This window comes from Pinus tabuliformis, chromosome X (genome assembly GCF_031772625.1).
Source record: "Pinus tabuliformis cultivar Carrire ecotype Pingquan chromosome X, CPIR1, whole genome shotgun sequence".
NCBI classification, from domain to species: Eukaryota; Viridiplantae; Streptophyta; class Pinopsida; order Pinales; family Pinaceae; genus Pinus; species Pinus tabuliformis.
In genome coordinates, this window is record NC_142308.1 from 1,472,174,599 (window position 1) to 1,472,198,451 (window position 23,853).

General features: G+C 41.9%; 1 protein-coding gene across 4 annotated transcripts in view; it reads left to right on the forward strand.

Moving 5' to 3' along the window:
- The window catches only part of LOC149145557 (uncharacterized), a 398,828-nt gene that overhangs the window by 47,776 nt on the left and 327,199 nt on the right, over nucleotides 1-23,853 (forward strand). The window lies entirely within an intron of this gene.

Genomic DNA, 23,853 nt, shown 5'->3' on the forward strand with positions numbered 1-23,853 from the left:
CAGCGATTCTCATCGCATATTTTTCTCATAACAATCCCAATGAAGATGGTGTTGGAGAACTGGGGAATCAGCTAGATTAGAAAGCTAGGTATTCCAAGAAGTAGTGTCTAAACACATTGTTACAATAGTTAAGCAGAAGTGAGCATAGCTCAACATACAAGAAGGAAATCTCATATGACAAGAAGCTTCACTGTCCACAAACCATACACCACATGTCATGGTACCTAAAAGACATGATACCAATGCAAACACCTCAAATTTCTTAGCTAACTCACCCATTTGCACAAATGCAGTTGTTTGTGTCTTTCCTTTTCTTTAATTCTTGTTGTGGCTCTATTGTACATAATGACCATACTTGTGACATGCAAAGCACTTGACTTTGCTCATGTCCTTCTCTTTCTCTCCCTGCTAAGATCCTCTTCCCTTCTAATTCTTCTTGGATTTCCCCTAGACCTACTTTGCTTGCCCCACAAGAGCAAGTTCCTCATCTCCGGCTCCACCTCTATGTTGTCCACCATACATCAAACTCTCCCAAGTCGCCTTTTGGTTAAAGTTGTCTCACAACCCAGTCCAATCAGGACACCTGTCTTGAGCAAGGATACCTGTTACAAAGGTATCTCATTGTTGGGTACAACGAATGAGGTCTATCTTGACAAGTTCAGCGTCATCCACGACTTCCCCAACAACTGATAGTTCATAATGAACCTATTGGATTCTTGTGAAGTATGAGGCTACAGTTTCAAAACTGTTCATTCTTGTGTTTCTTAGTTTCTTTCTCAGTTCCATCTTGTTGTTTTGGTTGTTGCTTTGGTACAGGTTCATCAATGTTGACCACATTTGGTAAGTTGTATGCTTCCCTAATATGTGAGGGATTATGTGATCCTTCACAACGTCCAATATGATCTCTCTAGGCTTCACATCTTTCGGATTGCGTTCGACTGCTTGTGTAGGATATGAGGGAATTTGGATATCTTTTTCTGAAAATCCCACATGCTATTTTCCATCAAAACAATGGTGATCCTCTCCTTCCATGGTTTGAAGCTTGAAACCCCCTCCAACTTGTCTTCTGTTAAAAATAACAAGAAGAAATGTTAAAAATAACATCAAGAAAAATCCTAATTTAATTTGTCCTTGAATTAAATTGGGAAAAAATTGTAATTCCACATCTCATGACAACTTGTAACAGTTAACTAAGTTAATTTGACTTAGTTAGCTCAGTTAATTCGAGTTGGGAGTCTAACTGGAGTCATGTAGAGTGTCTCCTACAATTAGGAGCACTAATTGAGTTTATTTTGAGTTGTAATTATTTAATTCAGTCTAACTGAGTTAAAGTTAGTTAAACTAGTTCCAATTGATGGAGGAATTAGTGGGAGGTCTAGTAGTGGGGTGTAACTTGCAGTAGTGTGGTGTGACTTGCAGTAGTGGGGTGCAGCCTGTAGTAGTGGGGTGCTACCTGCAGTGATCAACCAGTAAACTGAAGATTCACTCATAATTAAGTCATGCATGTTAGATCAAGAAAAACCCAATTATGATTGGAGTTCAGGGAAAGTGTACTATCAGTTGTAAAATCATCTAAATTAAACAGATGGTGCATGCAGTCAGAGGAAGGCCTATGAGGATTGCACAATTCATAATTGAGGAATTTCCCCATTAAATAGGGGCTAATTCCTTGAGGAACAACGCAAGGAATTAGGAGCTTGGAAGACTAGGAATTTGGCTAAGTATTGGCCAAAGGCAGTTAGTCAGGTAGAGGATAGAAAATACTTGTGCAAGTTGAGCTCAGGTTGTGCAGGTTGTGGATGAGCCAAAGTTGGAGAGGGAGCTAGATCCGGTTGCAGACTTGGTCAACTCAATTGTGTTTGGTATTGATGAGTATGAGGGATTGGATGCTCGGATTAAGCGAGTGATGTCTTTTGGGGAGTACATACACCTCAAGGAGAGACGTACTACAAGGGCTGGAGCACACTATAGAGGGGGACCCTCTAACCAGGATGTGTAGAAGATAACAAGGAAGGTTACACTCCCTAACTTTGACGGGTTGGTCAAGAGTTCAGCTAGGGCTTGGATTCAAAACTTAGACACATGTTTCCACCTGAACCCCATGTGGGAAACCGATGTTATACGGTTCACTACTCTTCATTTGGAGGGGGGATGCCCAGGGGTGGTGATATCATGGGCTAATCACGTTGGGACACATCCATATCACTTCTTACACAGAGTTCACCCGGAGGCTGCTGGAGAGATTTGAGAGGAAAGACTTGGAGCTGCATTTCAGGGAGTTAGCCCATCTGAGGCAGATTGGCAGCGCAAAGGCTTTCATTACGAAGTTCCAGAGACTAACTGTGATGGTGACAAACATCTCAGAGGCCCGACTGATCATGCTATTTGTGGAGGGGCTTGATGAGCCTTTGCTTGTTTGGGTGAGGGCTTACAAACCCATATCATGTACAGATGCTATCTCCAGGACCCGGGATATGATTGATGTAGTGCCCAAGACCCGGGCTTTCGCTCCTACTAGACCCACGACCCCACAGGGGAACCGAGACACTAGACAACCTTAGAGGGATGGGGGATGTGGCCAGATGGATGAGGAGACTCGGAGAGACCTTAGGATGAGGAGGTTGTGTTTCACGTGCCAGGAGCCTTGGGCACCTGAGGGCTCATGCACCAAGGGCAAGGCCCATTTCATTGAGGTGTATTCAAACAGTGAGCTAGATGAGGAGTCTGAGATGGGAGTAGAGCATGGAGATGAGGGAGGACAACCATTTGGAGGGCCTCCACCACCACCTCCTAGAGGAGGACCGTTTGCCCCATTTGGGGGAGTCCTTGCTTCATTTCGGGGAGTATCGAAGTACTTGATACTCAGGATCAGGGGGATGGTACGGGGGTAGCGAGTATCAGTCCTAGTAGACAGTGGGGTCACCCACAACTTTATTGATGCTTAGATGGTGGAGCGTAGGGGCATTTAGACAGAGATATTTGAGGGGTTCTCCGTGCTGGTGCTAAGAGATCGAACCATACAGTGCACAAAGTATGTTCCCGGGTTGACTGTGAATATGGGAAACTACTAGCTCACTGATCACTTTTACTATTGAGTGGAATGCACTCTTACCCACCCCAGACAGTTTCAATTCATCGGATGGAGGCAGATCTACGACACGGAGACATAGAGTGGGCAGTCGAGTTGAGGATCTCGGGGACAAGGGCTCCGAAATAGCCTGTGCATCTAGACATACTAGCCTTGTTGGAGAGGCACCAGGGGGTTTTTGGGGAGATCCCACCAGGTAGACCACCAGATCGTGGGTTCGAGCACATTATTGAGTTGGATGATGGGGTGAACATAGTCATCACCACCCTGTATAGGCACCCAAAGGCCTCTTGGGACGAGATAGAGAGGGCTATCCAGGAGCTGTTGAGGTTGGGTCACATTAGGGCTAGTTCGAGTCCCTTTGATTCTTCCGTGGTGCTGGTGAAGAAGAAGGATGGGACACTACGCATGTGCATTGACTACATGGCCCTCAATAAGAAGACACTGAAGAATTGATATCCCATCCCACACATTGATAAGTTGATGGATGAACTTAGAGGAGCGAAATACTTCTCTAAGATAGATTTGCACTCGGGGTATCATTAGATCCGATTGAGGGAGAAGGACATCCCTAAGACTTCGTTTCGTTGCCACTATGGACATTTCGAGTTCTTGGTGATGCCCTTTGAGCTAACCAACACCCTAGCTATGTTTCAGTCATGTATGAACCACATGTTTCGTGGGCAGTTGAGGCGCTTCGTCCTTTTTTTCTTTGATGACATACTCATTTATAACTTGACTTGAGAGGAGTACTGTCAACATTTGGAGGTAGTGCTTCGTATACTTGAGGAGCAACAGTTGTATGTGAAGATGTCCAAATGTGAATTTGGACTAATAGATATGTTGTACCTGGGACATGTGATTTAGGAGGACAGAGAGAAGGTACACCAAGAGAAGATCAGGGCCATCTTGGATTGGCCCACACCTAGGAACATGACGAAGTTAAGAGGGTTCCTAGGCATTTGCACATACTACAGGAGATTCATGAGGGGATTCTCACAACTTGCAATACCCCTCATCGGTTTGAAGAAAAGGGGGGCTTTTGAGTGGACGCAGGTGGCACAGGAGGCCTTTGAGCGCCTCAAGAAGGTGATGAGTAGTTGTTCCGTTTTGGCTGTGCTAGACTTCATACGACCATTTTTGCTGGAGTGTGACGCTTCCGGGGAGGGAGTTAGGGCCGTGTTGACACAGGGAGGCCATCCTATTACATTTGAGAGAAGGAAACTGTTACCCCACGAGCAGTTGTACTTTGTCTATGACAAGGAGATGTTGGTCGTGATGCATGCATTGGCCAATTTCAGGCAATATCTCGTGGGAAACCATTTCAAAGTGAAGATTGACCACAACAGTCTTTGATTCTTCCTGGAGCAACAATCATTGGAGGAGCTACAACAAAAGTGGGTGAGCAAGATCCAGGCCTATGACTTCAAGATTAAGTACGTCAAGGGGAAACACAATGTGGTAGTAGATGCACTTTCTCGGAGGCCCGCAGTGTTATCTTCAATTGACTTTACTCATGACTGGAAGGCTCAACTTTTGGTTGAGTACTCCAAAGACAGGCATGCTTACGAGATTTTGGATGGCACACACAGGGATGAACGATTTTGGGTGATGGATGATGTGATCTATTATAAGGATCGAATATACTTGGTGCCTTGATCACAACTCAAGGAATGGATTATGCAGGCAACCCACAATTCCCCTCTAGCAGGACACCCTGGGTTCCACAAGAGATATTGTATCATTAGGGAGAGATTCTCATGGCGGGGGCTCAAGGGAGACGTGCTGAGGCACATGCGGGAGTGCATAGACTGTCAGAGGAACAAGGTAGAGCTGTCACATCCCGCCGGTTTATTACAACCGCTTCCCATACTAGAGAGGAAGTGGGAAAGCGTGTCCATGGACTTTATCACGGAGCTCCTAGCTGCACAGGGGCGAGATTGCATTTACGTTGTGGTCGACAGATTGACCAAGTTCGCCCATTTCTTCGCCATCTCATCCAAATCTTTAGCTTCCCGGGTGGCTGAGTTGTTCTTTCGATTACATGATCTTCCCAAGACCATTGTTAGTGACAGGGATAGCAGATTTATGGGGACTTTCTGGCAGAAGTTGTTTCGGTTGGTGGGGACAGAGCTTACGCCCAACACTAGCTATCACCCACAGACAGATGGGAAAACCGAGATCGTGAACAAGTGGTTGGAAGGGTACCTACGCAACTACGTGACGGGGCAGCAGAGAGCATGGGTAAAGTGGCTTCATCTAGGAGAGTTCTGCTACAACACCACTTATCACATGTCAATTGGTATGTCTCCTTTTCGAGCACTTTATGGATATGATGCACTTTCTTTTTCTGATATGATGTTTGGAGATAGCAGGGCCCCGAGGGCAAAGGATTGGGTTCAAGAGAGTCAAGAGATCCTCGGAGCTCTCAAGGACAATTTACAGGTGGCTCAAAATTAGCAGAAGATGTATGATGATAATCATAGGGTGGTGAGACAGTTTGAGGTAGGGGACATGGTCTACCTACTTTTGCAGCCCTACAGATAGTCTTCACTAAAGAAGAAGGGGGCAAAAAAACTTCGACCATGATTTTATGGGCCATATAAGGTGACCAGGAGAGTCAGAGAGATGGCTTATGAGCTGGAGCTACCTTCAGAGAGTCAGATCCACAACGTGTTCCATGTCTCATGCCTGAAAAAGGCGTTGGGGCAGCAGGTTACAACAGCAAATGAGTTGCCACCTTTGGATGATGAGGGGCATTTAGTTTTGACACTAGAGTCCATATTGGAGACCCGAGAGAGGAGATTGAGGAAACGAGTAATCAGAGAGCATTTGGTCAAGTGGAAGGATTTGCCAGGAGAGGATGCTACGTGGAAAAGTGAACAGATCTCGCAATATCCAGCTTTGCAGTTGCTTGGTGACAAGCAACATCCAGGAGGGGAGAACTGTAATGTCCCTTCCTAAATATTTTCTAAGGCAAGAGGACCCAATTTTGTAAATTCTGTCAATTTTTGTCTAAAGGTAAATTTTAGAGGCAAGACTTGGGAAAAGTGGGTCGAAGAGCTTTTTAGTGGAATGTGGGGGCCACCCACCCACCAATAATACGTACCACTTAGTAGGGAATTCAAATTTCCTAAGGGAGGTCAAAAATCATAGGAGGGACCCACATGTGACCAAGGGCCAATGAGTATAAATAAGTGGAGAGAAGCATCATTTGGGGCTTTTGACATTTTGATTATCAATTGTTACTCTAGTTGTTCAGGTGAGTTACAAGTGCTGCTTAGCACAAGAGCTTCCCAAGGAGTGAAGCTCAACCTTCTCTTCGGTGGACCTTGAGTGCCACCCTAGGAAGGATTTCTATCTTGTTTGGAGGTTGGGAGAGAGGCATCACACAACACTACGCCATTCTGGTTCAGCTGGGATGTAGAAGGAAGAGCCACACAATCATTGAGGGAGATTGGTGCCAGAGCTGGAGATTGTATTGTTGCTGGGGTGTTTCTCGGCCAAATTCCAAGTAAAGGAGGAGGATTTACAGGTGGAGAGAGAGTCCCTCATGTAGTACAGGCCTGCACAATCACTTGCAGGGGTCAAGTGAGTGGAGTCTTGGGCGAAGGATTGAGGAGTTGGGTTGCTTAGATTTTGGTTGGAGGATAATTGTGGGGAGTTTCTTGGCATTTTGGGAGCAACAAACATCATTCTCTGCTACAGGTGATAATATATGGTTGTGGAGAAGGGCCAAGCTATTTGGGGCCGAATTTTGAGGGTCAAAATCAGAACAAACCCTTTCTGGGTTTTTCTAGGTTTTTGGCAAGAATTCCAATCCTAATTTTACAAAATTTTCTGGGTTGATTTGAGGGGTTGGATCGGGGTCTCAACACAGCCAATGGTGTAGAAAAACTGGGCCAACGTAGATTTCTGGAGGACAAATTTCTATAACAGTTGGACATTGACATATTGATCACCTGAGGCTTGTAGCTTGCCTTGTGCAAGCCGAGGTGCACTCTTTCTATTTCCTATTGTACTCCAGCAGCTCAATATAAATAAAATTGCCTATTTTGTCGTTTGAAGAGCATTTTCTGTCTTGTGGGTGTTCATTGAAATTTTTTTGTGTTATGTTTATTGCATGTATTTGGTTATCACTGTAAAATTTCTACTAGGAACATTACACTTCAACACTAACAAATATGGGTAAAAATGTTTTTTTTGTAAACTTGGTAGGTCTCTACTTATATTACTTTTTCAAAATTTTAATCATCCATTTGCTGCAGGTGGCTTACCTGCCCGAAGGAAACCAGATAGCCACCTGTCAGCATTATACCCTGTCCAAAACTTAAAGAGGTTTATTGCTATCCATCTAACATCACAGATTTGACTATCTATACTGTTGTTCCTGGAACGTAATTTAAACTGAAACATATTACTGAACTTCATCAAAAAGAAAAAAGATTTTGCAATCCCACTGGTTCTCTGCTTCAATCCTCATCCGAGGATGTTACTGGGGCTGGCGCCTTGGCGCTTGATCCTGGCATCTCACTCCTCTGCTCAATCCTCCACTTCAGGTCTTTGAGAGTCTGTTCAATTCTACCCAGGGCCAGATTGTTTCGGTAGGTTTGAATCTGGATTGTCGCTATCTCCCTGAGTAGTTCCGCCCTGACTGGGTCCTTTTCCTTGTTCTTCTCCTGTTCCTCTTCTCTTTCCTCTGCTATTTGCTCCCGATGCTGTGTCATAGCCCGTGCCACCACATTTTTCATTACCCAATACTGTTGGATAGTCTGCCGGAATAGGGATTGTCTTCCCCGTGTGTTTCCTGGGTCCTGCACCATATTTTCCCATTCTTCCATTGGGATATCCCGTTGCTTGATGCTGTTGTTTAATTCTCTCTCCCAACTCGTTATCTGGGCTCTGATTTCCGGTGGATTCCTGACCATGTAGGCATCGATGATTTTCTTCATTTGTTCTCCACCAGGTTTCCGGCCTCTTTTCTTCGACAGTCCACTTGTGCCTTCCTCCATTTTCGTAACTCTCGGTCCTTTCCTAGGGGCCATTATGTTCTCTGTCTGAACGTAGCTCTCTGCTTCCTGGTATTCTCTATTCTGGTCCCTGTCTTTTTCCGAGACTATTACTATACCTATCACACAATCACAACATTTATCAGATTTATAATACTGAATCCTCGCAATTTCCAAATTGCTCAGGTTTCTATCTTTTCCTAGGTTTACAGCTCCCATCGGGATTTTGGTCAGGTGAAGATTGGAGCCTGTCCTTATTATAGCCCTGGTTGGGAATTTTCTTGGGTTTCTTCCCTTACGGCTCCCCTGACAATCCTGGCTTCTATCAGTACTCTGCCCATCCCAATTTAGCAGCCTCCTGGGTTCATTCGCGGCTGCAGGTCGATTTTGTTTCCCTCTTCCCCTGAGTCTCTCAGGCTTATCTACGGATATCCTAAAAGCCGATCTCCTACTCTCCCCCCTAGAGTGCATGATTTCCTGAATCCCACCAACCCTTAATATTTTCCTCACCCAAGTTTCTTCCCATGATTCTTCTGTGTCTCTCCCCATCTTCCCTACAGTCCTGAGCAGGGTCAAGATTTGCTTAGGAAAGTTACAGGCTTCTACCCCCGGGTGAACCTCTACCATCCTGGCATCAGGACCCTTCCTCCCACTCACCCTTCCCGTGGAATTCAGGTGATCAACGGAGATGGTTTTGCCTCTATCACAGGAATTTCTGATTCTCTTTGAGTCAGTTGGAAGCATTTTCCAGCTCAGACTTCCTAGATTCCTACTGATAATACTTTTGAATTTAACAGGAATATGGAACGAGAGTGTAACATACCAACTTGCTGATCTATTGCTCCTTCTTTCGGCCACCTGCGTCTTCTCTCTTCTGCCACCTTCCTTCTCGTCAGTTTTCCTCGTCTTCGTTTGCATGCACTTTGTTGTTTTCTTATTTTTGTTTATTTTTATCCCTCTCTTCCTCCTGTCCCTTGTCTTAACCGCCACCTATCAGCCTTTGTTACTGGCACAGATCCATTCACCTTCGTCTCGGGATGTTGCCCTTCTGTCCTTTCTACCGTTACCTCTCATAAATTCCCACTTTATCCCCGCCGCTTTTGCCGTGTTACGACTGTCCTTGTTCTGCCACTTGGTGTCATGCTTCTGCCCGCTCGTCTACTCTCTGCCCTGCCCTCCTCACTGTCATTCTCCACCATCACCTCCCCCGTACTCTTGGGAGGTGTACCTCCTCTGCCCTGCTCAGTCCTCTGCCAGATTTCCTGTCTATTCACTTCATTCCCCGCTATTGTCCTTTCCCTCGTCTGTCCTCCTCCTTCCCTTTCTTGGCCTCTCCTCCTCGAACTCTCTAGATTTTCTATGGTGTTCGTATCTCTTACTTTATCTTTTTCGAGAAGTTGTTTCAGGTTTGCCATCTCCTCCGTCTGCATTAGCTCGGCCTCATTTGTATCCAACGTCCTTCCCCTTTTCCTGCATCCCCAATTCGCCAGACTGTCAACTGGTTCATTTCCTTTCCTTCTCACATGGGTGGGAAGGATATAGGCTATCTGTTTTAGTAGCTTGCTTATCTCCTTCACCAACCAGGTAGTTCTCCAGCTGCTACTGATTTTTTCCACTGGTGTTCCCTGCTGCAACTGTTTGACAATGTCCACTACCAATTTTGCGTCCCCTTCTACCTGAAGCTTGTGGTATTCCTCTCGTATGGCAATTTCTAGCCCTCTTTTCAAAGCATGGAGCTCTGCTTCATTGTTTGTTGCATGTCCGCAATCCATCGCATAGATCCTGCACATCGTTCCCCTGTCGTCTCTGAAAACTCCACCAATCCCTGCTTCTCCTGGGTTTCCTTTCGCAGCCCCGTCAAAATTCAGCTTAATGAACCCCTGTTGAGGATTTCTATATTGCTGAGCCTCTTCCACCTCATTATTGTTGCGTTTCCTTACTGTCATGTTTGTCATACCAGGCTTTAGTTGTAGTTGTGTCATTATTCTTGTCTTTGTTTGATCTGTCTTCCAATCCTCCTTGTACCACCTCTCTGTGAGGATGGTCTCTCTTATATTTTGGGTGATTTGATTCCATATCCCGTTCTTTGCTCTGCCATCCTCCTTGAAGATCAGGCGGTTCCTCTCTTTCCAGATGTTCCACAGGACGAATCCTAAAGACAGGTTCCATGCTCTGTTCAGGATTGGGTTCTGGTAAGGTTTGTTTCTCCACTTTTCAATCGTTATTTTCATGCTGTTTATATCTCGGTCACTAATCTCAAAGAGCTGCTGATGCTGTCTCCATAGGTTACTACTGACTATGCATTCGTTGGTAAGATGTTCCATGGTTTCTTCCTATTCTCGACAAAGGGCGCATCGCGATGGGCCCTGCGTTCCTTTTTTCCTCAGCTAGTCCCAAGTTAGCGCTCTCCCGTGGCTTAATATCCAGGTAAAGAATGTCACCTTCGGCCATGTTTTCATTTTCCATATGTTTTCCCATTTTTTTGTTTCTATTTGTTTATTGTATCTTGCTTTTAAATAGTATCCCTCTGCTATAGTGAACATTCATTTAATTCTTTGACTGCTATTTTCCTTGATTCCATTTCTCTTTTATATATTTCCTAGTTATCTTCTCCTGGTGCTTCTTGCCAGTTTTCCTTTTGTTTCCACTTCCTCCAGTAGCTGCCGGACTCTGTGCTCCAGTGATTACATACTTTGTCACCCTCTGTTTGGATGGTGAACTGATATATCTCTTGGAGTAGGGGCTGTTGGTTTAGTTTTCCTCTTTGTTGCCACGCCTCTTCCCAGAATTTCGCTTTGTCCCCTTCCCTTACTTCCTAGAAACTATGCTCTCTGATTATTTCCTTATTGGCTCTTGCCAAGTTCCAGATTGCCGAACCTTTCCTCTCAGTTTGGCTTCTCAATTTACCTTCTGGAGACCTGGCCGTCTCGTATTTGTTCTCCCACAGTTTTTTCCATAGGTCATTGCCTCCCTGTATCCAACACCACCACAACTTGGCCCCCATTACCTGATTTAGGATATATGGGTCTCTTAGGCCTAATCCTCCTTCTTTTGTTGATTTACTTAACCAATTCCAGGATAGCAGCGCCCATTTTTTTATCTTGCTCGACCCTTGCCAAAGGAACCTTTTAAACATATCGACCATTTTCTGGCAGATTGTTTTAGGTGCAGCTTGGCTGGTCAGTTGGTAAATCGGTATGGCTTGTAGCACCGACTTAAGCAGGATTATGCGGCTCGGGATGTTCAATGCCCTGAATGTCCAGTTTTGCATTCTCTTTTGCATCTTGCCTATCAATGTTCCCCAATTAGCCACTCTGTTCTGTTGGTCACTTAACAGAATACCTAGGTATTTTGTAGGAAATTTCCCAACTCTGAAGCCCATTGTTCTTGCCAGGAAAGCTTGGGAGGAAGCTTGTGTATTGAAGAAATAGATTTCCGATTTCTCTTTACTTATTTTTGTCCCCGATGCCTTAGTAAATTCCGTGAGAATTCCCATTAATTGTTTTGCTTCTTTAAGTGTTGCCTGGCCATATAACATAACATCATCAACAAATTGTTGATGGGTGAGAGGTAGGTCATTTCCCCATAGTCGTAATCCCTGCAGTTGTCCGCTTTGCACTTTGTCTTTTATTATTCTTCCTAGACCATCTGCTGCAATTATGAACAGGAACGGGGATAGCGGGTCTCCCTGCCTGAGTCCTCTGGATGGATTGAAGGCTTCTGATGGTGATCCATTTAATAGGATTGACATAACTGGCATGTTGATCATTGACATTACCCAGTTTACCCACCTGTCCTCAAAGTCGTATGCCTTTAGGATTTGTTGTAGGTATCCCCAGCTAAGTCTGTCATACGCTTTTGCTAGATCAAGTTTTATCAACATCCCTTTGGTTTTTGTATTCTTCAAAGAATGGATTGCTTCTTGTGCTACTACTATTCCATCAGTTATCTGTCTGCCTTTAACAAACCCCGTCTGTTCCTAGGATATCAATTTTGGAAGTATTGGTTTTAATCTATTCACCATTATAGTGGCTAGAATCTTATATATAGCGTTGTAGAGCGCTATCGACCTAAACCCTTGTGGTTCTTCTGAATTCTGTGTCTTTGGTATTGTTGACCACTACCGGTCAACTACCCATAGCAGTACACCCCCTTTTCTTCGCAAAAAGGGATAGCGCTTGATCGACATGTTCGTGCCATTCGATAGTCATCGTCAACTTCATCTTATTATGTTGTAAACCCAGTCTGCATGTGTAAATTGTAAATAATTTTAGCAGATATGAGTCATGTATGTAAATTGCCTAGGTGGACCTAACTTTCTAGTGATACTCTACGTTCCAGAAGGTTTTTCGTCTCACCGATCCATGATCGGCAGAGTTTTCCTTCAGCCTAACCCCAAAGCTGGAATGGATTTTGTCATTAGAATCTTAGGAGAATCCTAGTGTGTTAATCTGCTAGCTAAGTCACATGACACGAGGACACGAGACACGGAGGACACGTAAATACGAGGTATTCAATACGAAACGCAGCGACCTGGAAACAGGACACGGGGGACACGTTTTATATATATTTAATAAAATATATATATATATATATATATATATATATATATATACCGAAATATAGTTTTTTATCCATATTAAATTGCAGGTTGCAGCTTATCTAATCAAATTAAAATATAATTACTTCTCAAAGTTCATAGTTCACTTTAAAAAAATAAATAGAATCAAAATTTACAACTTACAAGCACATAAGAAACTAAGTAGTAAGTACTTACTACTAAATTCGAATTATAAATTTAGAACTTAGATATTAAAACCATAAAATGCAGATTTTCCATTAAGTCATCAAAATCAAAATGTATCACTGTTCAGTGTTTACAATGTACATAGATAGATCATCGACTATAGTAGATACTGACTCCCGAGAGAATGCCAATGGAAAATACAAAAGAGTAGATACTAGATACAAAATAAGTAGGAATATCATAGCTCGGTACTGGTCCATGAGTCATGACTCATCACTCTATCAATAGTCCATGTCCTCTATGTCATAGTCACCATCACTGCCACTGCCATCTGACTGTACTCCATCCTCCTCCTCTATGCCCAATCCAGGATCTGCTGCTGTGGAGGATGACCCCTCAAGATGCTGTGTCTCATCATCAAAAGTCACTGGCTCTAGCAATGGGTCATTAAGATCCATGTTGGCTAATGCCAACTGAATACTGTCGTCCAAGCCCATATCATTAGGAAACACATCCCACATCTTTGTTTTTCCCTTCAACCACTCCTGTCTTTGCCTGTAAATAAGACGAAGGTTGGTGTGCACATACACCATTGTCTCCGCCCTGGATTGCTCAAGCCTGCTCTTTTTCAAACTATATAGATTCCCGTAAGTGCTCCAATTCCTCTCACAACAAGAAGATGAAGTAATTTGAGAGAGGACCCTCAAGGCTAACTGTTGTAGAATAGGGCATGCTGCCCCATGAGTTGCCCACCATGCATAGGCACTTTTGACCCCCCTATCTCCAAGTACATCATACGCCCCAAATCTCCTGGTGCCAGTGGAGAACTCTACAAAGCCTTCCTCCACCTCAAGAAAAGATGTGTTATCCTGAAACATCCTTCTGAATGCTATCTTCCTCCCCTGTGAAATCTCTCCATCCATGTGAGGAGGGTATCTGTGTGAGGTCCCACCATGGAGCCACTCTTGACTGTAGTACTTGGGATTCAAAGAGTGAGCTAAGCAATGCAAAGGTGTGCAATTCTTATCCCACCTAATAAGAATATCCTGTATGGTGGACCATAAGCTCTCTGCTGATGTCTCATATGCAGGGCACTCATTCTCCATAACAATAATCTTCACAGACTCAATCATGGAATCCCAACCCTCATAAACCTCTCCTAAGATGGGCTGGTCCGTGTCTGCAAACCGCAAGAAAAAAATGATAGGGTTCATGATCTTTATGGTAAGATCCACCCTTTCCCACCAACCATCATCTAACACTATGTCCTTTACCTTTTTTGAAGCTGTTGATCCGTCTTTCTCCAAAAAGACCAAAGATCTGAAATAACCATGGCCCCAAGAGCGGCCTTCACCTCCTTCAACCTCTTAAGCATGATGAATGAGGAAGCAAACCGAGTATCTGCAATCTTCAACAAGGATAGATGTGTGTACTCTTTATATCAGTGAAACAGGACTCGCCGATTCTGGCGATTAATTGCGAGTTTGAATCGGCTCGCTGGCAAAAAGATCCAGTTCGAAACTTTTCGAGTCCCGCCAATTTTGCATAGGATTTTCGGCTGCCGTTTGTGACTGACGCGTTATAACGTGCGTTGCTGCGTCGTGAACGATTTAACGGGCGTAACTGGTGTTTCTGGCATCTGAATTAAATAGCAGTTGCAAGGTTTGTTCCTTTTTCCTTGGCGTGAAAGGCGTCTACGAATCTATCGTTTGTGGGTCGACCAAACTCCGGGACCGTGACCGTGCGAGTCGCAACTCTGACCAGTTACGCCTGAGTCAACCTTCTGTGGTGCAGTCGTGGGTCATCGAATCAGGTGTGGTGGGTTAGTGTGTTCAGGCATGGAGAACAACACAGGTGCGATAGTCCACAATCTGGGCATAATAGAGCCGCCGAGAAACACGGGTTAGCACTGCGAATTTGATCGTGGGTGAGGTCACGGTCAATGGCCATGACTCAAGCGAATCGATGCAGCTATCATTTGAAAAAAAAAATCGATTTATATGACCATATAAAAAACATAACCAAAGTTTAATTAATTAAAAATATATATATATATATATATATATATATATCTATCTATATATATATATATATATATAATAATTATTATTATTATTTAAATAAACAAATACCTTCTGGCTTCACTTTGGACATACCTTTACCCAATATTAATGAAAAATGGTTTTTTTAATTCAATATATGTGTATATTTTTATTTAATGAATTTGCCGATTTTTTCCCGATCCGATTAAAACTTTCGCTCTTTTGCCTCGCCGATTTATTTGCGATTCCGTGTCTGGTAACATTGCTTTATATATTGTGAGGGCATTGGTATGGTTTTGCACAAAATTTCGGATATGGCGTGCATCCTCAATAAGATTGCCAATCCATGTCACATCTGAAGCAATAGATTTGAGTGCCAAATTCAAAGAGTGAACAATGCATGGTGTCCAAAATATTTGTGGATATTTAGTTTCCACAATCAAGCCAGCTGCTTTGCAAACAGGTGCATTATCTGTGATAATTTGCACACAACTTTCAATGCCTACTTCTTCAATAACTTTAATAAACAGCTCACCCATATATTGTGCATCCTTGTATTGTCCAAGAGCATCAACTGCTTTCAAGAAAACCGGTCCATTTTGAGAATATACCATGAAATTGATGAGAGGATGGCGTGTTGTATCTGTCCATCCATCAGAGACAATACTGACACCAGATGAGATCCATGATGATTTAATAGGTTGTAGAATTTTATCCACCTCCTTCCTTGCCTTCACCAACAATGTGGTTCTAAGTTTTTCTGAACTTGGAGGCACATACCCAATTGGAGCCCTATCAACTAGAGCTCGACACATCTCAATAAACATAGGAGACCGTGCAACATTAAAAGAAATGAAGTTGAGATAGAAAAAGAATGCCAATGTAAGATCAACCTCATCGCGCTGCTCACGCCGAAAAATCTTGTCCATTGGACCACTATAAGTTTGGGCTGCCCTCTTTTTTGTTGGCTGAATTTCTTTTCTCCCAAATCTACTAATATTAGAATTCCTCAAGAATGCAAGAGGATCTTCATTTTTACTAGTTTTCCTGCTTGCTGCCACCACATTCACAGAGCCAGCTGCATCCTCCCTTTCCAAATCCATTCTTTCGTCCTGACTGATAGTTTTGCATGCTCCAATTCCACAAGGAAGGCCCAACAAATGGCCCTTAACTCGAAAGTAAGTGCTCTTAAATTCACCCTTGCAGAAATTACAAGACCAATGCACATTCCCTCCCGGACCAGTCTTTGGCACTTGCTTCTTGGTTACATACTTCCAGAGAGGGTATTTTTTTAGCTGTGCTTGTTGTCTTGCTGCAGCAGCATCATATGTTACTGTTGGCTGAGAAACACCTACAGCTTCACTTGAAGCACTTGGGGCACTATGACCAAGAGAAGGTGAAACAGAAACTGAAACACTTGGAGTTGGAGTTGGAGGGCGGGGACCACGAAAAGCACTGCCCTTCCTTTGACCTCTGCCGGCTGCCTTGGATGATTGAGCCATTAATCTTCTCACTGTTATAAAGTCCACACACCTTCACCTACAAAAAAAACAATTAAAGTCACAATTAAAGTCTTGCTGTTTCTTACTGTTTGTAAATTGTCAATTTGTCACAAACCGCAATAATTATGAATTTGACACTCCTTTACACAGGTAAGAGGATGACTATTTAGTATTGACAGTTTATAAAATTATATCAGTGTGTCACTGTGTTTAGATTGCTACAGATATCTCATATGGGACTGTAACGGTGAAGTAACAAGTTATGAATACAGACAAACAAGCAGGGTTCCATGCCTTGAAGATGTCCTTAGAAGGTGGCAAGTGGGCAACTGATCAGAAGTTCAAGTGACTAGAACAGAGTATTAATTTTTAAATTTGTAACAGTTGATATGTGTCTTTAATTCTGTACATGCAAATGTGCTGTAGGATACAAAGTACAGAGTATTAAATTTGTAACAGTTGATATGTGGGCTAACATAGGGTTATTGTCAGCAATTGTCATGAATATTGTCATATATAGGAGCATGACAGTGGCTGTCATATCTTGAAGATGCCATACACTGCCATTAAGGGTTAGATTCAAATGGAGTTCTCTGTCATATGCTAAGAGCACTGTAAGAGCGCTTGTCAGGAGATCATTGTCATTATATGGTTTATACAATTGGTTATAAGTGGGCTTTAATTCTGTACATGCAAATGTGCTGTAGGATACCATATGAAGTTGGCCTCTCAGTGCAAACTGGAAATGGTATTTAAGACCTGCAATACAATCAAGTGAATCACAAAAACCCCAACCAAAAGATAAAATAAACCCTGAACCAAGCAATTACCTGCTACAAGAAGATACAAAGGTGGATCCAGATTCCAAACAATAAAAGAAAAATCTAGCAAAGATCTGATCTGAAAGTCCAAAACATAAAAGAAATCTAGCAAACAAACGTGGCACTCTGAAACATTTCTGGGCTATCATTACAGAGTCGAAGATTGGGCTACCATCATAGGACAGAGGCATAAATGTATTACAGGATTGTGTTGCAACTTCTATAGGGTTGAAGACAGGGATATCATTACAGGACCAAGATATGACTTTGTTGCAAGACTGTGATCATATGTGTGCTATCTCTACAGGACTGAAGACAGGGCTATTAACACAGGACCGAAGCATGACCTTGTTGCAAAACTATATTATCATATGTGTGCCACTTCTACAGGACCGAAGCCTATTACAGCACTGTGTTATCACAGTGCTGTAATAGGCTTCGGTCCTGTAGAAGTGGCACACATAAAAGTTTTGACAAAGATCTAGTAAAGATCTGATCTGAAAGTCCAAAACATAAAAGAAATCTAGCAAACAAACGTGGCACTCTGAAACATTTCTGTGATGAAAAAACCATTAAAAAAATTTAAAAACCTGTGATTCGTGAAACATATGTAGCAACTGTAGACCCCTATGTTGTGCCATGTATTTCACTGTATTGCACTAAACACGCTCTAAATTCAAGAATGGGTCCTGGCTTATTTTGATAGACGTATATGGGTTATTCGTTTGTTCTTTTATGTGGGCTGTTAGTTTGGCTGTACTGCATTTGCACACGCCTGCGGCTGCTCATATTAAAATAACGTAAAATAGTGCGAAATGTGGATACTTGGGGGCTGACCAATGAACATGTTAAAATTTAAATATCATTCGGCTTACTGGTTTAACGCTGGTCTTGAACGAACACTCCCGCAGCTCGCTCCACACGACAGCTCCAGACAACCGAAAATAGGCCGGAATAGACCGACGCTTACGTTATAAACCACGCTTTTTTTTCAATACGTATTCAAACATCGAAATACGTTAGGGCAACGTATTTTATGTACCAAATACGCGTATTCCAAATTTATGACACGAATGGAAAACGTCGAATACGTATTCTATTTTTATGACACGTTAAAAATCGTATTGGACACGTATTAGGGCCGTTTTCGTGTCCAATACATAAAATACGGGACACGGGACCCTAGGGGACGTGTCCTGTGACTTAGTCTGCTAGATTATAGTTGTGTCGCAGAACTGGGTGGTTTATGAGGGTCTATGTCAAATGGGCTTTCCCCCCCTTTGGATGTAAAGTTGTAAAAGTCATGATGTAAAGTGTCTTGAGGGTTAAGAAATGTTTTAATCCCCTCATAAGTCCTAAGTCCTAGGTCCTAGGTGATTTTTCCAAAAGCTAAGTTTGAGGATCCATTTAAAAATAAATTAAAAAAAAAAAAAAATAAAGTAAAAAACCTAAAAATAATAAAATAATAATATTTTGAGTAAATAAATGCAGAATTTCAATTTTTTAATACATTAAAAATTCGACGGATGAGATTAAGAGATATCTTGATCCTCATCGACGGTCGAGATCATTTTGACGTGGATCAATCGAACTAGCTGTTGGGAATTTTTCCTTTAAATAGGGTGCTAGGGGTCATTTGAGATCATTGGATCTGTGAGTCTTGTGCTGAAGAAGCTCTCTTGTAAACTTTTTCTGGTGCTAATAAAGAAAGACTTTGGGGTTGAAATCTTGCTGGTGTTACTCTCTGGAAGTGCTGTGAGCTATTTTATTTTCTGCATATTTTAATTTTCAGCCATTAGTAACAGCTTATTGAAGGGTATTGTTGAGCATAGGTATCTTGTTCACTTGCTAGGGTTTGAATGGTATTAGATTTTCTGAAGTAATGGCAGGTATCTCCATTGCATTTGAGATCTAGTACTGCTTTTTCTCTCTTCATTGATGGTTGAAGTGAGCTGTGCAGGAAACCCTTATTGAAGAAAGTCAGTGGGCGTTTGGGGAAGTTCTCGGCTGAACCAGCCAGCTCCCACAAGCATTCTCTTGCAGGGCCCAGCTAGTTTTTGATCCTGGGTTTATTATTTGAGTCTGTTTTCTGATTTGCATGAGAGATTTCTAAAGCATTTCATAAAAAATCTGAAGTTCTAAAAATATTACTGTGGATTATTGATAAACCTGGCTGTTTAAGAGTCAAAAGTTGTAAATACTGTTTAGATCATCTAGGGTTTTAATTTTGTCTTATGCACATATTATTTTTGGCGATTTTTCGTTTTGGGTTTGCAGGGTTTCTGAAGCACCCGAGGGTTTATCAACGCTGCACAGCTGTCGGGCCTGCGTTCTATGCTTTCCCTCACCTCTACGTTGCCACTGTTATTGCTCTGCGTGATTTGTCCTTCTGCGGAGCTTTCTTCACCCTCAACGCCTGCAGACAACATTGAGAACAAGCGTGTCTTTCCTGAAAACGCCTATCCAAACTCCTACGTGCTGCCATCTTACACCTCTGCTCCACGATTTTATTGCCTCCACGCTGAAAACCTCCTCCTCCTATCCATCAGAACTCTCTCACGCTCATCTGCAGCTACCAAACCATACCTGCAAACAACAGACTTATGCGTTTTCACTCTGAGTCACCTGCGTGAGCCCTTTTTCCTTCCACGCTGCTTGCATCAGACACCAAACTGCAGAGAGAACGTATTTTTTTGGGGGTATACACGGGCCAGACCTGCGTGCTGAGAGAAATAAGTCTTCAGGCGTTCCGTCCACCATCGAAAGCACTCATCCGTTGGACAACCTGTGTGTTGCGTTGAAGAGCATTCCGCCATTAAGCATTGCTGGAAACTGCAAAAACACAAATCCATCCGCCGTCGATCGATCTGCAAGCATTTTGTAAGGATCTCACCCTTTTTTATTTTACACGGACCAGGGATCACGTCGGACGAGATCTGTATGGTAAGACGATTTTGTTTGCCTGCGTACTGTAATTTCCATAGGTTGAATTTTTTATTTTGGATCTAGGCTTTAGTTTTGGTTACATATGTCATCGTATTTTTTTTTATCAGGGATTTGCGTAGGTCCAGTTCCTTAGTTTTAGTTTTATAAAAAAAGAAAAATTTCGATTTTCATTTCTTTTTATTATTTGTGTTAGATTTAAAAATTTTCATGCATTAGATTAGTTTTGTTTTAGTTTTGAATTTATTTTATCGTTAGATATTAGCTATTGTTTAAATAGTTTCTTCATTTCATTTGGAGTTTTAAAAAAAGAAAAATAAAAATTTTAAAACTTTAAAAGATTATAAAAAGTATAAAATATAAAAATCCTGTTCTAGATTTTTAGTTAGGGTTTTAGTTTCTTTTTTTTTAGGACTTTAGTTTTAGTTTAGATTTTAATTTTAAGTTATATTATTAAACTTTCAAACTTCTTTATAAAACTTTAAAAAAAAAAAGGCATAAAAAAATCATTTTCTTAAAGTTTAGATTTTGATTTAACATCATTTAGACTTTTTTAAAAGTTTCATTTAGCTTTAAAATTTTGCTGTATCTGAAAAAACATAATTTTTTTTTGGAAATATTTTACCTGATTCAGTCTTGGCTCGGGGATTTATCACGTTTTATCTTTTTTCTGCTAAGGCTAAAATTTTGATGTGAAACTAATGTTTATGCGATTTAACATGCTTGAATGATCATGAATGTCATATATGGTTAGCGTTTAAAATTTCGTGGTTTTATATCGAATTTCATCTTTCGAAGCTTTAATCGCTGGAATATCATTTAAGCATTTTCTCTCATTTGGTAAAAGTTAGTCTCTGTTCGAGCTATTTGATGATAAATGATTGCTCTGCATGGTTTACTTTTCTACAACATTTAGTAAGTAATCATTTAAACATTAACTTTATAAGGCACTGGTCTATTTATTTAATAAATCAATTTAGTGCTTGTTTCTTCGTGTCTCCCAACCCAACTGGTTTACAGTTGGTCATCCATTTCCCTACAGGGTCTACCCCCCTTAGCCGCGGGAGACAGGCTTAAACGGAGAGATCGGGGATCAGAGTGACAGCCCCTGGTCTGAGCGTTGTCGTGACAATCTGTGCGACAACAGGTATCAAAGCTAGGAAGGTCGCATTTAAGGCCGGGTGCATTCTTTTGGTGCACCGGGATTCTTCTATTGCATTCACTATATCTTGACTCATGAAGTTCCACGTGGTTTGATAGAATTCTGCTGTGAAGCCATCCAGCCCTGGTGCTTTATTCTTTGCCATCTTCTTTATTACCTCTTCCACTTCTTCTTTCGTTATTACCCTTAGGAGTGCCAAGTTCTGGTCTCTGTTCACCAATTTAGGGATATGTTGACTAATTCTTTCAATATTTGCCTCCCTTCTGATATTGGGTTCTATCAGGAGCTCTTTGAAATGTTGTACCAACAAGTTTTCCATTTCTTCTTTCTGTATTATCCTGTTACCCTGTTTGTCTTTTAGGGAGAATATTCTATTTTGCTTTCTGTGTTGCAACATTGCCTTATGGAAGAATTTTGTATTTCTCTCCCCTTCTTTTAGCCATTGAATTCTTGATTTTTGTTTCCATAAGATCTCCTCTTGTTTTCTTCTTTCCTCCAGTTTATTTAGCACCAGTCCTTCTTCTTCTGCTAGTTCGTCACTTCTCCCTTCATCTATGATTTTCTGTTGGATTCTTGTCATCGTTATCTGGAGCAATTCTTGTTCCTTGTGGATATTTCCAAATTCTTCTCTGTTCCATTTCTTAATCTTTCCTTTTAAATCTTTTAATCTTAGTTGGAGAGTATGCATTTTATTTCTTCCTTCCCTCCCAGTCTTTGTCTCTTCCCACCAGTTCTTCATTTTTTCTATGAAGTTGGGATCTCTCAGCCAGAATGCCTCGAACCTGAAAGGTCTATTTTGGTTCTGCTGGTTCATGGCAATTTCTAGTTTGATGGGCCAATGATCCGACCCTAGACATGGAAGAATAGATGCTTCATAGAAGATATCTTTTCCTATTAAGTGTTCTGATGCTAGGAATCTGTCTAGCCTTGATGCGATTTGTCTGGTCCCTCCTCTTCGATTGTTCCATGTGTATTTTCCATTTATAGTTGGTATATCAACCATCTTCAGTTTTGCCTGAAGGTCCCTGAATTTCTCCATATTTGGCTCTTCTCTTTGTAGTCCTCCTTTCTTCTCATCTTTTGATGTTGTCATATTGAAGTCGCCTGCTATCAACCACAACTTTTCTTTATGCAGGTTTCCTAGTTGTTGTAGTTAGTTGAGGAAGCTTCCTCTTTCCACTGGTGTATGCTGTCCATACACTGCCGACACTAGGAACCACTCTCGATTTCCTATTAACTTGAACTTCCCTGTGAGTATTCCTATCCAATAGTTTGCGAGGACTTTTGCGGGGTTCCATAGTATTGCGATGCTTCCCGCGCTACCTTTCGCATCTATGGTCATACTTTCATACTTCGGTTTGATTTTGCTCAAGATCTCCTCCATTTTCCTTCCTGAGATTTTTGTTTCTTGTACCAACATTATTTGGGGTTTTTCTTTTCTTAGCCTATCCGCTAAGAGTCTCTGCTTGCCTTTACTATTTAGGCCTCTTATATTCCAGGATGTTATTATCATTGGGTTACTTGATTTAGCTGATGGAATACCGCCGATAGCGGCACTACTCTTCCCTTTCTCCCATTATCTAAATCGATTCCTGTATATTCCTCCTACCTATTTTTTTCCCCCTTTTGTTTTACTTTGTTGGTCTCGAGTATTATCCTGATGGAGGCCTAGTTGTTCTACCATTTCTAGCTTGCCCTGTCCCTGTTTCGCTTTGTACTGTTGGAACGTTTCTCTATAGATTCTTTTTTGCTCTTCTGGAATGAATCTTTCATCCAGGTGTCGCCATTCATCTAGAAGTTTCCGCAGTACTTCTTCCTCCATGCTTAGTTCTTCTCCTTTGCTTGTATCAATTTCCATCCCTGCGTTTTCCATTTTCTCTCCCGCTTCCTTTTCCTCCTTTTCGATTGGGTCACTTTGTGCCTTTCTCTTCGTCTATGATTTGCCTTGACTTGTGCTGCTTTCCTTTCCCTTTTCTCCCTGATAATCCATTGTTTGGGTCTCATTGTCTTCTTCTTCCTCTTGTAGGATTTCAAAGCTATTTGTGTTGCTTGGCTTGGTTTGTTTTCCTTTCCTTCCTTCACTGGGATTCTCTCTTGTATATCTTCTTTTGCTTTTTACTTCCTGGAACCCTTCCTGATCTTCTTGATTTTTCCTCTGTTGTTTGTTTCTCCACTCCTCTTCTATTGTGAGTGGGCATTCCTTGAACAGGTGTCCATACTCATGACATCTTCTGCATCGGAAGGGTATGTGCTCATAGTCTAGGGTTTGTTGCCATACTTCCTCATGATACTCTAGTTCGACTGTATCTGGAATAGGGTCAGCTATATTCATATAAACACAAATTCTAGCATATGAGGTGTATCTTCCCTTTTTTGTGGTTTCAGCTATTTTAACAAAGCTGCCTATTGTATTTCCTATTCCTTCTAAGATTTCAGGATCCCAGAAGTCCATTGGTAATCCGAACAGTCTTACCCACACTGGAGCTGCTAGGAATTTTTCTTTATCTGGGTTATAACATTCCTCCCAGTATCTCATAAA